The 15,465-nt window shown below is 41.4% G+C and overlaps 1 protein-coding gene and 1 pseudogene across 3 annotated transcripts in view; both read right to left on the bottom strand.

Annotated features, from left to right (window-relative positions):
* PCDH9 (protocadherin 9) overlaps positions 1-15,465 on the bottom strand; it is a gene marked incomplete at its 3' end in the record, with an annotated part of 937,782 nt that overhangs the window by 642,844 nt on the left and 279,473 nt on the right. The gene's annotated exons all lie outside the window — the stretch shown is intronic.
* Positions 4,271-14,812, bottom strand: LOC307104437 (nuclear prelamin A recognition factor-like; annotated as a pseudogene). The gene is made up of 2 exons: positions 13,470-14,812; positions 4,271-4,305 (listed from the first exon to the last, which is right to left on the bottom strand). The product of its transcript is annotated as a nuclear prelamin A recognition factor-like (transcript).

The raw sequence follows: 15,465 nt of genomic DNA, 5'->3' as shown, positions 1-15,465 counted from the left end.
CAAAGCCACACCCACCAGCCAATCAGGGCGAGTATGCAAATTACCCAACAAAGATGGCGGTTAATTAGCATATGCGGAGAGAGGGAGGAGCGAAAACTGAAGACAACTTAGAAGGAAGAGGGAGGAAAAGTGGAAAGCAAGGTGGCTGCCAGAGGGAAAGCCCGGGTGGAGCGGGGTGGAACGGGGCGGAGCAGGGCGGGCGGCAGTGGTGAGCGGGTGCAGGCGCAGTGGCTGCAAAGGCGGCAGCAGCGGCAGCGCATGCGGCCGCAACAGCCGCTTGCAGGATTTTCCTGCAAATGGGCTACTAGTATAGGATAAAGGCTGGCCTTTGTTACTGTGCTCTCTTTCACCCCTAGGACCTACAACAGGGCCTGAAGGCTAGAAGGTGCTCAAAATGCATGTACTGACTTAAAGAATTCATGGCTATATGATGAACTGTGGGTTGAATTTAAAATTTCTGGTAAGAACATCAACTTCAAAAAGTAATATTTTTTTCTAGTAAGTTGAAAATGAAGACAACACGTTAGTTGGGTCCCAAGGTGATAGTGATTACTGCCATGATGTGGCTTAAATTGAGTTGAAAAATTTATTTGATGCAATGTCATATTGAAAAACAATAGCTGTAACTTTCATACAAGTAAAACTTGACTTTTTAATATATTCCCACATATTTATACATTTAGTTAGGTCATTTTTTATTTGTTTTTCCAGGAAAATGGGGGTTATTTTTAATGGGGTAGCATTATATTCCAGTTTATGAAGAATTTGAAGCCTTGATCTCTTTAATACTGTGTCTCTTTAAATGTTTCCACAGAAGATATTCATAAGCCATGATTTCGATTCACCCTAAAATATATTATTGAATATGGAGCACCCAAAATTTAATGTAACAGCGCTATGTAGTTAGATACAGCACAGAGTGAGTTTTTTTGTTATCTCCCTTATTTTAGAAGATGTATGCTGACTAAAGCAGCTTAAAATTGCATTTGCACTTTGGCAGTCACATCGCACTATTGACTAATATTGAGACTTCCCGCAACTAAAATCCTAACATCTTTCTGACATGTGCTGATAAGCCTCGTAATCCCCCAACCACATTTGGGCCCTTAGCTTCACTGAACTCTATTTTCATTCTTACTTTTGTCCAGCTTTCAAGATATCCTTCTAACAGAGTGCTACAACTCCAAGTTTCACATAATCTGCAAATGTGATGCCTATTAGGATTCTATGACCTTACTAAAGTTTTTGATAGGGAAAGCAAATGAAGATGCATTGCTCTGGTGTTAAAAACAGATCCTCTCCTAAAGAAAGACTAGTCAGAGATGTTAAATATGTCAAAAGAGTTGCTATGGACTGAATTGTGTCCCCTGGACATTTATATGTTGAAGCCCTAAGCCCCTGGTAATGGTATTTGAAAACGGGATTTTTGGAAGGTAGTTATGTTTAGATGAGGTCATGAGGGTAAAACCCTGGTGATGGGAATGGTGCCTCATAGGAAGGGACACCACAAAGCTTGCTGCCTCTCTCTGCCACATGAAGAGGAAGCAAGAAGGAAGCCATCTGCAAGCTAGGAAGGGAGCCCTCATTGTCACTGAAACCACAGGATTCTGGTACTGATTATGGACTCGCAGGCTCCAGAACTGTAAGTAAATTCTGTGTTTTTAAATCCATCCAGTCTTGGTATTTTGTTATGGCAGCCCAAAAAAACTAATACAAAGTAAAAGAAAGGAAGTTATTAGTAAACTTGAAAGGAATTATTGCACATTATAAATTAACTTAGAGAGAGAGAGAGAGAAGGAGAGAGAGAGAGAGAGAGAGAGAGAGAGAGAGAGAGAAATTGATGTGCTCTTCCACTTATATATGCATTCATTGGTTGAGTCCTTCATGTGCCCTCACTGATATTGAACTTTGGTGCACTGGGATGACTCTCCAACCAGCTGAGCTACCTGGCCAGGGCAGTTATCACACTTTTGAGGATGAATTAATATGATAAGACTTGTAAGAATAAGATACTGGAAATATGTTATATGTCATCTAACTGGAGAATTTTTGCACCAAAATTAAAGAGAAATATGATTAACACTTTGCACTCGCTTGCTTTTTCTCGATTCCTTTATTCTACTGCTAACCGTGTCGAGTCACACTCGACATCCGAGTGCAAAAGGTTAATGTTTAGAAGAGGAAGAGTTATAAATGAAGGTATGTTCAAGTTTAAAAGATCTCCCCATATTAGAAAGCAGTAGAAATAAAAACTCTAAAACAGAACATGATAGAGACAGTCAGTATAATTGAAAGAGACCAACTGGTTGCAACGCGCACTAATAATGAAAAGAATAGTCCTGAAGAAGGAGTATTGGAACTGGAGTGTTGAGGTGAGTTGGATGAAAACATGTAATTCTATGACGAATTTCACAGATTACATATACACTGAGTGGCCAGTTTATTATGATCTCTGAACGCATAATAATCTGGCCACTCTGTGTATATCCTATATAATAAAGGGCTAATATGCAAATTGTTCTCTCTAATATGCAAATTGTCCCCTCGACTTAGAGTTTGACCAGCAGGCAGGCCAACTGCCCATGTCCCCTCCTCCTGGCCAGGCTGGCCGGACCCACCCATGCACGAATTCATGCATCGGGCCTCTAACACACACACACACATACACACACACACACACACACACACACACATACACACACTGAGTGGCCAGATTATTATGCATTCAGAGATCATAATAATCTGGCCACTCAGTGTATAAAGATCAAAAGAAGTAGGACTTGCTCCAAATGTCAAAATAGTCAAGGAGTAGCACTGAGATAGCAGGCAGGTTAATGTTTGCTTTTTCATGGCAAGTCTTCAATTGTATGGGGTTGGAGATAAACAGAGTAGAGAAAAATGAGGACTCAGTAACGGATTTAAATGACTTTAATTTTACAAACATGCACTATATTGCAATTAATATTTAAGAACCCATATTTGTTTTCTCATATAGTACATTAAAAATAAAAATACCTCCATTCATTTCTTCTCCCTTACAAGTGCAAATAGGGCATGCTATTCATTGATTTTTTTTTGAAGTTTTCATTCTTTTACTTTTTCATGAAATAGACTAAATCTTTCTGAGAGCATTTCTATATTAGGTACAGAGCCTTGCTGCTGTTTCTAAGCGAAGTTAAACATAAATAGGAGCTCTCCCCAGTCCCATTGAAGTGTCACTCAGAGGACTACCCACGTTGGCAAGGAGGTGGTTCTCTCTACAGAGATTCATCATGCTGTATTTTATACTTAGACTTTTTTTCAGAAATGAAATCACTTAAATTTCCTATTATGATGCTTGACAAGTTTTTCTTTGGAAACTTGGTGTTGTTTCTGTCCTAAACTCAGCCTTTATATTTTCCTTTCCTTTTAGAATATGAGTTTTAAATGATCACTTACAAATGTTCCAATTTGTGGCAAGTTAATTAAGATATATTTTATTGTAAGAGTGTATATTGGTTAATGCAATTTGAGATGACAGATTTGCATCCTTAAATACACACAAAAATTGAAATATTAAAAGCCTGGTAAAAACACCTATTTGAATATAGTATTCTTCATATAACATGAAGTACATATAGGAGCTGGCACTTAGAACTTCCCAAAGTCTTAAATAAATACTGTAGCAGGTGCCATGAATCATGATTTTTATAAAATAAAAATGACATCTTTTATCACTCTTTTTTTTAAAAAAGTGTCTGATAATTATACCACCCCAAGGTCCTTTCTTAATAAAAAATAAATTTTTAATATATTTTGCCAACTATAAACTGTCTATAATAAATACACTCATGAATTAAGAAATTACTGCCCTGACGGGTTTGGCTCAGTGGATAGAGCATCGACCTACAGACTCAAGGGTCCCAGGTTCGATTCCAGTCAAGGGCATGTACCTTGGTTGCCGGCACATCCCCAGTAGGGGGTGTGCAGGAGGCAGCTGATCGATGTTTCTTCTCTCATCAAAGTTTCTAACTCTCTATCCCTCTCTGTAAAAAAATCAATAAAATATATTAAAAAAAAAAGAAATTACTAAGTAAGAAAAGACATTATTTCGTTCTAAGAGCTAGAACAAACAAACAAGGTTACCCTTTTCTTTATGTCATCAAGTCTCAATCCATGAAATCTAAATCAGGAGACTTTTGAAATGATTGAGACTCTATGTCAAAATTTCTGATGGTTTCTGAGCAATTTACTAGGTGAGGATCTTTATATATATAATTTCCTTAGTGACTCAGCACTCTGAAACACCATCTAACACCAGAATACCTATTAGGGAGTGATTTTGACACAAAGAAGCATAAAGCAAAAAGACCCAGGGTCTGAAAGTCTTGTTTGTGAACTGACTGACAAACAATAAAGATCAGTCTTTATATGTTTGCAACTGAACTGAAATCAAAACACTTTTGTTGATTTCATGTTCACTTAAAAATATATATGTAATTGCAAAAGAGCTTTTGGTCACCATCCAAAATTAGGTGTCAGTGTTCTATAAAGATCTTACAGTAGCAATTTAAAAGAATAATCACAAAAGAATGGTTTTGATTTTTTAAGTGACATATAATTGAATATTTCCAAACATATCATTAGACTTCATGTGAACCGGAATGCTTTGTTGACTGCCATCAAAGTTATACAACTAGATTTATTTTTATCTACTTGCTTTTCCTCAGTACTTTTGAAAGCTCTTTAAAGAATTTATGATAAGAATTCAATCACTCCAAAAAATTTCAAAGGGCCACAATGGGTTCCTGGAAGGAAATGGTCTCCTGTTAATTAAATTTTGCCCAAGAAATAATGAAGGTCATTCTCACATTGTCATTTACTTGTTTGGATTTTACATAAAGTAACAGTTAAGATTATACTTTATACTTTTTTTTCTTTAGAAGCTATAATATACTAGTCATTGATGTTATAATTATTATTTTAACAGTATTTATATTGGGGCAGATAAGAAAATAGTAGCATTCATTACAGTTTTAATGCACCAAAGAAAAAATATTTTTCAAAGGAATATGAAATCATTAAATCAATTCTTATTAATAATATTCAATAAACTTACCAAGTTCTATAAATATTATAGTTTTTTAATTATTAAAAAACTATATATTATTAACCATGGCTGTCTTAGTTTCAATGGAAGATTAAACTGTATAGATTATCAATTCATAAGATAATTACACAATTTATTTGTTGGTTTTCTCTAAAAAGTAGCAGCTGTGGAAAATCCATTTAAATGAATGGAAAGATGATAGATTATGCATAAATACGTATAACTTCTATATATTTTCTACCTATTGTTTTTCATCTGATTTGTACCAACTTTAGCATGACTGTAGTACAAAATAATTTTCCATTTCTATTGTTTTCTATAGCTATACAATTTAAAATAGAACTGGGATACATTTTAAAGCATATGTTGAAATAATCCATTGGTGTATAATTTCAAACATGGTTACAAAAACAAGCAAAGAGCTCATTATTTATGTAACATGGGGATTATATCTTTAAAATAAGGTCCACTAGACTTTAAGCACAATTACAAGTCACTTCAGCATCCTTATTGTTCCCAAAAGATGAATTGTCTAATGCTAAATAATTGAGTAAACTGGCAAAATCAAAGGGAGTAATAGAAGTCAATGCTTTTCAAAATTTAAGAAATATTGAAATTAAATTAATATAATTTAAATATTTATCCAATGTAAATATTCACAGTTTAAAATATCAAGTATATTTTATATAATTGAATCAATTGAGAAAAATAACACTAGATCACTAGATTTTTTATGTTGATCAAAAACTTTGGTTATATTAGATATGTCTTTGGTTAATAAAATTATGTCAAGTAATTACTTTCTTATGCATTACATAAAATTGGTTCTGTTAGAAAAAGGGGTAATGAAAAGGATCTTTGGTCTGTAAAGTGTGGTGAGGGGTACACCTAGAGTTCTAATATTCTAAATGAAGACATGTATCATTCTCCTAGGTCCACATTAAAGTAGATAGGGATCATAAATAGTTGTCGTTAAGTATTCAAGAAAATCTGCAAAACTGGATATAACTCAGCACACTCAACTACTAGAGAAACCATCAAAAAAAAAAAAATCTCAGCAAAAATAAATCATTTAATTGTTGTACTCTGAGGAGACACAATTTCAGAAGAGTAAAATGCCATATAAATTCCCACAGTATACCTGCCTCTTAAGGACTATCTTATATCTCCATCATTTTATATTTGTTGTTCTGTTAAATGTCTTAGTATATTGAATATTGAGTAGGTGGATTTAAATCCAGTGAGACTCCAAGAAATGGTAAATTTTTCACTCCTTAGATACTCAGTAATTTCCATAGTAAGCACATTGAATTTGCTTTTACACTACTTTTCTTATTTGCTTTTATTCTAATAATGCAGAGATGGTGTGTTAAAAAATATTCAAATAATCTTACAAACACATGTGTTAGTCAAAAGTAAAGAGATGAGTTCAGCATTCATATGTGCAAACTCCAAACATTCATTATTTCTTTTTTAGGGAGTCAATAAAAAATACAATTTAATGAATCAATATACAATGAACATATAGATTTATTTTATCAATCTAAAAGCAGAAGATCTATAATCCTGATTTTGTGCATGGTAATAATTCTGAGTAAGGCAATATGTTTTGGAAACAGTTATACCATAAAAGACATTCTTTTACAGAAAGTCTGTGTTCATGTTGTATGTTAAGTAATGGTAAAATTGTAATGATATAAATGTTAAAACTACTAGTAATACTATTAATAGTTTCCACATTTAATAATGAAAACAATAATACTTTATCTCTTGGGGTGATAAATTGTGAGTTTTATAAGTGCACGAAATGAATAAATAGTACAAACTTAGTTGTTGCTTATATTCAGAAAAACAAAGGTAATATGTATGTATTTATTGGCAATATGGTAAGTACAAAACAAACAGGTAGTGAAATGTACTTTATCACTTTCTGTGGATTACAATGCTATCTGGTGTATTTAAAAATTAGGCTTAAATGAAATACCTCTCAAGGCACTTACATGTGTTGCTTTCTCTAAGACAAAATTGTGCATACCAGATAAAGACAGACAAAAAATAATCTAATCATATTAGAAAACAACAAAAATAAAAGAGAAATGGGTTGTGGTGATTGCATACTTTAGCAAATAAATGTTATCCATCCACCTGGAGCTAGTGTAGCCCCGGCTTTAGCCAATGTTTCAATGTCAGATTATCTCAACTCTGATTAAAAATTATTGTCCTAAAACAATGTGGACCTACTGTGTACTTTTTATGGCTCACTCTATTGCAATGGGCTGCTTCTTAGGGGAAAATATCATTTAAAATAAAGCTTTTCAGGATTCTAACAGACCTTCAAGTAAGGAATTTTTCCTATTAATCTCTTAAGTCCTATCTTGGAAAAAAAATGTCCAGTTTCAGAATGATGAACAAGATGTCATTCCAAAAATATTTCTTCAAATATTGGAACAAGCATCTAACTGTAAACATTCCTTTGAAGTAAAAATGCATGCTCAAGGTTAATTAACATAGTAATTTTTTTGAGTGAGAGATCTGGGGCACAAACAAAATCAAGGGCATCATAGAACTATACACTGCATATTTTCCTGACAATTATCAAATAAAAACTATTAAATATGAAGTTTTCTTTTACTAGAGATAAGATATTAAATAATTAGAAAAAGCAAATAATTTTTGCACTTTTTAAAATATAACATTTTTAAATAGTTCTTTTTATAAATAAAGCATTTAAAAATCCTTCATTCAGCCCTGGCCTGCATGGGTCAGTGGTTAGAACATCAGCCTGGGCACTGGAGGGTCTCGGATTCGATTTCCAGTCAAGGGCATGTACCTCGGTTGCAGGCTCGATCCCTGTCCCTGGTGGGGGCTTAAGTGTTCCCCCCACCCCCTCACTGGTCCCTTCCATTCTCTAAAAATCAATGGAAAAAATATCCTCCTTGGGTGAGGATAAAAAGATAATAATAATAAAAATAAATAAAACCCTTCATACATTGTAAATGTGTTTACATTCAGAAGAGAATAGCAAATATTTCCTTCTAAATGTAAGGGCATTTACAATGATGCTATGCAGAGCATACAAATTAAAAACTTCACCTTACCCATTATTGGACACTAGAAACCTGGTGCACGAAATTCATGCACAGGTGCAGCCCCTAGGCCTGGCTGGCAATCAAAGCATGGGTGTCTAGTGTGGAAGGGCAGGTTCCAACTGACCTCTGAGCCCTGGGCAGCACCTAGGCTCCCGGGATCCTGTGTGCCTCCCTCCACCTGAGTCACAGCCCCTGAGTCCCCATGTGAAGATGCAGTGAGCGCGGCCAGACGCCGTGGGCCAGGGCGCAGTGTGGGCCTCTGGGCCACCCAGCGGTACCACACAGAAGCCAGGCGGGCAGCATGCTCTCTCCCAGCTGGCCTAGAAAACTGGCTCCTGCATGAACCCATGGAGAGCCTGACTGAACCCTGCAGTCCCAGCGGCTGTGGCCTGGCTTACCCGGAGGACGCCGCGTGGGTGTGAGGCAGGCTCTTTGCAGGCACCTAGCACCTGAGCATGGGGGCTTCCCCAGCGTGCAAGCCCTGGCATCCCAGGGGAGGTTATCAGGGAGAGTGAAAGCGAGCTTGGCGGACACCCTGCGTTCTCACCACACCTCCGTCCCCGTCACCCCTGTCCCCAGGTAGCCAGCGAGAAGTCGCAGCACATCACTAATACCCTCCATGTTCCACACCGCCCCCTGGAGGTCAGCACACATCATACCAAGCAGTCAAACTCCAGGTCTGGTCGAATTCCCAGTGGAACTCTCAGTAGAGGGGACAATTTGCATATTAGGCTTTTATTATATACAATTCTTAATACTAAATTGGACTTTGGTCAATAGGCTGACACTAAAGATTGCTATCATCTAAAATATTATTTAACCATTCCAGCCAGTTTAGCCTCTTATTGACATATTACAGGCCCAGGTGTACGAATTCAAGCACCTTAAAAGGAACTGTGGGCTACGAGGCTGCGGTGGGCAGAAGGGTGGATCTTGGTCCATCCTCCACACCCCCACCCAGACCCTCCCACCACAGCACCCAGTGCCCTGTCTGCAGGCAGCCCGGCTCCCGCCACTGCCGATCCCACACACTGACAACGTCAGCCCCACTAGTACCTACTCATGGCACAGAGCCATGGGGGTTGGCACCAGCAGCAGGTATGAACGGGGCTGGCGCCATCAGTGGGTGTGAGAAGCTGCTGCCCCGGAAGTCCCTCAGGAGCAGGGGAGGTGGAGAAGCCCTCAGGGGTGATTGGGGCTGGCAGCTGCCGCTCACACCCACTGACGGCGCCAAGCAATCAGGGCCAGCGCCGGGAGCCAGCAGCAGGTGCGAGCACCGGGCAGGATCGCGGTGCGTGGGAGCAAAGAATTTTCAGTACCACCAGAGGCTCACCTCGATGACAGTGACTGGTGCCCCACCTTGGTATGGCGCCCCCGCTCACCTGCTCCACCATCCCGCTGATGGCTGCCATGTTCCGCATGCAACCCCTGGTGTTCAGCGCATGTCATAGCATCCGGTTGTTCGGTTGTTCCGCAGTTCGGTCTATTTGCATATTAGGGTTTTATGTGTAGAGATTTTAGCCTCTTATTGAAATATTATAGCTTATTCTTTAAAAGAGCATATTCAAAATAACCTCATGATGTCCAAAAATACAGTGACCATCTCTACATCTGTTCTTTTCTTCTTCCCTCAGGCAATTCCATTCCCCAAGCTTTTCCAATTTTCATCTTTCCTCACTAGCATTTCTGTGCCACTCTTTCTCACCACTCCATATGCTTAGGAAGCCTTTCCAGATTATACTCATCAAGCTATTGCAGCTTCCTACATATATCCCCCAAAAGCAACCTGCTCAAACATTCCAACTGTGACCTTTTACAAATTTATATTTTTCCTATTTATATTAAATTGTTCTATTTTCCCCCTCAGGGCCATCATAATTTAGATCTAAAATTTATTATTAATTGATTGCAGAGGCTTCATAATTTATTTATTATAATGCTTATGAATGAATGATTATTTTTAATCACAGCAACTCATTATGCCCTGATAACCTAGTGAAGGTGATAACACTATTAGCATATTAATAGAATAATCTTTGATTATTTTTAATGTTATCCATAGTTGTTTCATTAAAGAGACGATAATATATGTGAAGACAGATTATAAATTCTTATATAAAACATATTTTAGATATATTTCCTCAAAACACAAATAATGCCAATTTTTAAATTAAGAAGTCAGAAATTCAAGGTCAAAGGGTAATTACAGATTTAAAAATTAAATTCAGGTCACCCAAATCCTTTTGAAAGTGTTCTCATTACCAACTTATGCTAAGAATGAGAAAATAGCTGAATCATATGCCATATTTTAAAAATATTTATTTATTTAGTCATGTGGTACTTATTTTTTCACATGGGTATCATGGGCATTAAGCATCAGATTTAATTTTCCTCTCATTTCTGCAACTCAGCACACACAAACTCTTGGGCAAGTCCCTTATGCTTCTGAGGTTTTCTCATTTAGCAACAGAGATGGTAATGATTGCCCTGCCTACCTCACTTGTTTTTTTAAGTTGTTTCAAGTATCAAATGAGATAAAGTAAAAATTAATATAAATTAAAACTACAATGAGATATCACAACACACCCATTAGGATAGACAGATATGAACATTGGTGACACCGAATGCTGGTTAGGATGTGGAGCAACAGAAATTCTCATTCATTGATGGTGGGTTTGCAAAATGGTACAGCCACATTGAAAGACAAATTAGAAGTTTCTTACAAAGTTAAACATATTCTTACAAGGCAATTCAGCTAGCATGTTCCTTGGTATTTGACCAAAGGAGGTGAAAACTTATGTCTTCACAAAACCCTGCACATGGACGTTAATGGCCCTTTACTCATAATTACCCAAACTAGAAAGTAACTAAGATGTCCTTCAGTAGGCAAATGAATAAATAAACTGGTATATACAGAAAATGGAATATTATTCAGCACTAAAAAGAAGTGAGCTCTCAAGTTATAAAAATACATGGAGGAAATGTAAACGCATATTATTAAGTAAAAGAAGCCCATCTATAAAAGCAACATACTGTATTATTCCAACAATATGACAATCTGGAATAGGCAAAATTGTGAAGAGAGTATTAAGATCTGTGGTTACTGCGGGGGTGGAGGTTGGGAGAGATGAACAGCCAGAGCACACAAAATGTTTAGGGCCATGAAAATATTCTGTATCCTATCTAATAAAATAGTAATATGCAAATTGACTGCACCTTCGCTACACCCAAGCCACGTCCACCAGCCAAAGCCACGCCCACCAGCCAATCAGGGCAACTATGCAAATTACCCAACAAAGATGGCGGTTAACTTGCATACGCTGAGGGAGGGAGGAGTGAAGACTGAAGACAACTTAGAAGGAAGAGGGAGGAAAAGCAGAAAGCAAGGTGGCTGCCAGAGGGAAAGCCCAGGCGGGGCGGGGCGGGCGGCAGCGGCCCGCAGGTGCAGGTGTGGCGGCCACCACAGTGGCGGCAGAGGCAGCACACACTGCCGCAGCGGCCGCTTGCAGGATTCTTCCTGCAAATGGGCTACTAGTGATACTATAATGATAGATACATGTCAATATACATTTGTCCAAACCACTGCATGTATAACACCCAGTGCACCCCAATGCAAACTGTGAACTTTGGTTGATTTGATGTGTCACTATATATTCATCAATTATAACAAAGGCACCACTCTGGTGAGGGATGCAGATAATAGGGGAAGCTATGCATGTGCGGGGGCACAGGATATATGGGACCTCTGTATCTTCCCCTCAAGGTGAAGCTAAAACAGCTCTAATACTTTTTAAGTAAAGAAACAAGTGATAAAGTAGAGCGAAAATTCCAACCTTTAAAACAGCCAAGTAAAGGTATGTATATTTTCACTACTAGAGGCCTGGTGCACGAATTCGTGCATGGGTGGGGTCCCAAGGGGATTTGGGGGGAGCCAGGACACTATTGGCCCTCCGGGTGGGCTGTGGGACACCCTTGCTGGCCCGGGATCCAGATCTGTCCTGCTGTCGTTCCCACCAGTTGTCAGGAGCCACCTGGCGGCCACTTTTTTTTTTTTGACACTTCAACTGTTTATTCCATAATCAGAATGGATCTACATTACCACAGAGGATGAAACCCCACTGTAAATAGATTGAAAGCAGAAAATAGGTAATTTCACACAATGTGCCAGTTATCAACCCAGATGGGTGCACGGGTACAATAACATGAATGAGGGAAATCTAACAGGCCGAGGGGTTCAAGAAGAGTGTCACCCACATGGTAACTAAATCCAAGTGCTCTAGAAACCAGCACCAGACCGGCCACAGGCCTCACTTCACAGGACAGCCCTAACGTGCATGGGGTGCTGGGCTCTGTGGTGACTGCATATCCTTCTGTGTAGTTGTCTGTGGGCCAACTGCTCTCTTCCTTCTCGTTTAGGGTGAGCAGCATGTGAGGGCAGAGTGCACTGTTGTGGAATGTAGAGGGCTGCCCAGAGTTTAGGGGAATGGCCGGGCCCACGGGGTGAGAGGCAGACACAGAGGACGCTATCTCACCCAATTGTGGGGCGGGCTGGCCGGCCTTCATCTGCCTGACCCCACCCAGGGAGGGACCGAGCAGGGTGTCCGCCTCTCCATTCTCCGGCCTTCCATCTGTGACACCTGTCACCCTTGCCAGGTCTCCCCCAAAGTGAGTTCAGCTCAATCCCTGAATGTAAAAGGGCATGGGGGGGGGAGGGTCTCCACTCCAGTGCCCCCTGATTCCCAGCGACAGGACCTGGTCGACAGGACCTGATTTCAGCACGGTGGCCACAGCTGCAGAACATAGATCTGTTTCAAGAAAAGTTGGGAATGCAGACTTTTGTATGAGCCCCTATTCCAAAAGGTGGAAGTTTATTCACATTGTGGCAAAGACACCTTCAAGAGTAGCATAAGTGGGCAAAGTCAGGGCCAAACCGGGCCATTTCCTCATCTGATCTCTCTGAGGCGCATGGACTGAACCAAGTCTCAGCTCTTTGCAGGACACTTCCGGGGTTTTTTAAGCCTAAAGGACAGTAGTCTGTCTCCATTCCTGTTGTTTGGGATTTTTTCATCATCGGATAAAAGAATACGTACATTGGGGCAATCCTCTCGAGACACAATATTCCAGTTGCACCCATGTGACTTCGACAGCGCCCCTCAGAGGGAGGGAGCCGACAGATGGGGAGCAGGGAATTCTGAAAACCAAAGCGATGACAGAGATGCTAAGCCTTTCCTTCACGTGTCTGACACCCCTCCTCAGGCGGCCTGCAGGCTGGGAGTCTGCTGGACCTTTACCACTTGATGTCCTGGCAGGCTGCCCTGGGCCCTCCTGGACGGTGTGCAGGGCTGCCTGGGCCCGGGGGGAGTCGCCTCCCCCCCCCCCCCCCGCAAGCCACTCCTGGTACAGCTCCTGCACATGGGCGCTGGTCTCCGGGGGCCACACCTGTCCTCCATATGCCGCATCAGTGCCCTGTCTGCACACCTGTCCTCCGCCTGGGCCTGGCCCCTGCCGCTTAGGCATGCCCGGCGCAGGCCAGGACCTCCACGCAGTGGCAGGGGAACTTGCCCTCTACAGCTTCAGGACCACTTCAGATTTTCCAAAAGCCATAAGCAACCTCAAAGCGTAGCAGAACCTCTCCGTCCCTTTCAAGGGTGACCTCCTGGAAGTCTTTGTTCCTCAGGGTGCGGTGAGTGCCCCTTGTCCTTGTTGAAGAGCTCCTTGGCCATGTGCCTGAGATGTGCGCCAGGTGCCCGTCAGAGCTGGCACCCTCATGGAGCCTCACCTCCTTCTCCTTCATGTCTCCAAACAGAGTGTCCATGGCGGTGGTGTTTGAGGCGAGGTCACTCTGCTCCATTATCTGGACAGTTTCACCTGAGGTTAACAGGCAGTCAGCACCCTGGGAACTGTGTAAAGCTGTGGGAACATCTTCTCAAAGGGCCTCCAGTTTCTTGTCATAACACGGGGCCACAATGACGTGGAAAACCTTGTCTGGGGACAGGTTCTGCCATCTGATGAAGTAATCCTGCACCAGAGAGCCCATGATCTGCTGGGGAGACTTGGCCATGCAGAGGTGGGGGTGATGGGGTGACTCAGCACGCGCTCTGCATATCGGTCCCAGCCGGGGCAGGCGGAGGTCAGCATGGGAAGCCGGGGCTCTTCCTCAGGTGCTGGCAGTACCGACACACAAATTCCTTCTGACTCTCCAGGATGCTGAAGTCCGCAGCTATCTTCATGTCAAAGACAGTGCGCCCCAAGGCTTTTGAGGAAGCGCAGAGCCTTCTGGATGCATCAGTGACACTGAGGCTGAATTTAGCAGCAAAATAAGGCAGAGACTGAGGACACACGGACACTGCCAGCACCTTGTGCTGTGAGGTATCCCATTTCTTATTGAGGTTCAGAACACGGAAGAAGTCCTTGGTGTTCTGCTGAGAAACTTGGACTCCTTCCTCTGCGGTCACACAACTGTCACACGCCAGGCAGTCACTCCGGAATATCCTGGCATCGGCCAATTTATGGAATTCTCCCTCCTCTCCGTTCTCCTGAGCCGGACTCCGGATGTCAACTGCGGCATTCTCTTGGTCTTCGGTTTTTGGTTTTTCACTACATTCCTTCTGTGCGTGCAGTGCTCACACTTCATCTGGAGCGGGGCGGGCAGGGGCCAGCGCGCGTGACCGGGAGGGAGCAGGGGAGAGCAGCAACAGCTCCTTGCGGAGCTTCTAGGGAGAGGAAGCAGCCGAGGTGCCGGAAGCCGAGTTCCAGGAGGCCGGAGGCACTGTAGGGATCATGCCAGCAGCACTGGTCCGTCGATGCCTGGCCCATTCTCTGGAGATTGAACCTGCAGGACTACTGAGGGAGGGAGTGGCTGTCACCGGGCTGGTGGTCATGCTGGTTGTTCTACCTTTCGGTCACTGGGCTTTTATTAGATAGGATGCTTCTCTCTGTGGTGGTGTACACATAGAGCTGACTCCATTTTAAAAACCAATCCACCTAAACCCTTGACCCCCTCACATACCGCTAGAAGACTAGAGAATGTGCAGAGACCCTGGGCTGATGAGAAGCTACCGCTAACTCGCCCTGACACCGGGATCCTGGTAGCTGGTCTCTTTGTTCCCCTCCATCAGCTCTGTACTCCTTTCAGAGTATATTGGTCCATTTCTTAGGCAGGTATAGAATAGGTATGTTCGTGAGTGTTAAGGGGTAACCAGTGTGGAGATCCATTTTGTCCTGCTGTCACCCGAGATGGCATGTCTATAAGTTCCCTATTAAAACTCTTTTAACCAACAAGCTGAA

This window comes from Cnephaeus nilssonii (assembly GCF_951640355.1).
Source record: "Cnephaeus nilssonii genome assembly, chromosome: 8".
In the NCBI taxonomy this organism is placed as follows: Eukaryota; Metazoa; Chordata; class Mammalia; order Chiroptera; family Vespertilionidae; genus Cnephaeus; species Cnephaeus nilssonii.
This window is presented reverse-complemented; position numbering and strand designations above follow the sequence as displayed.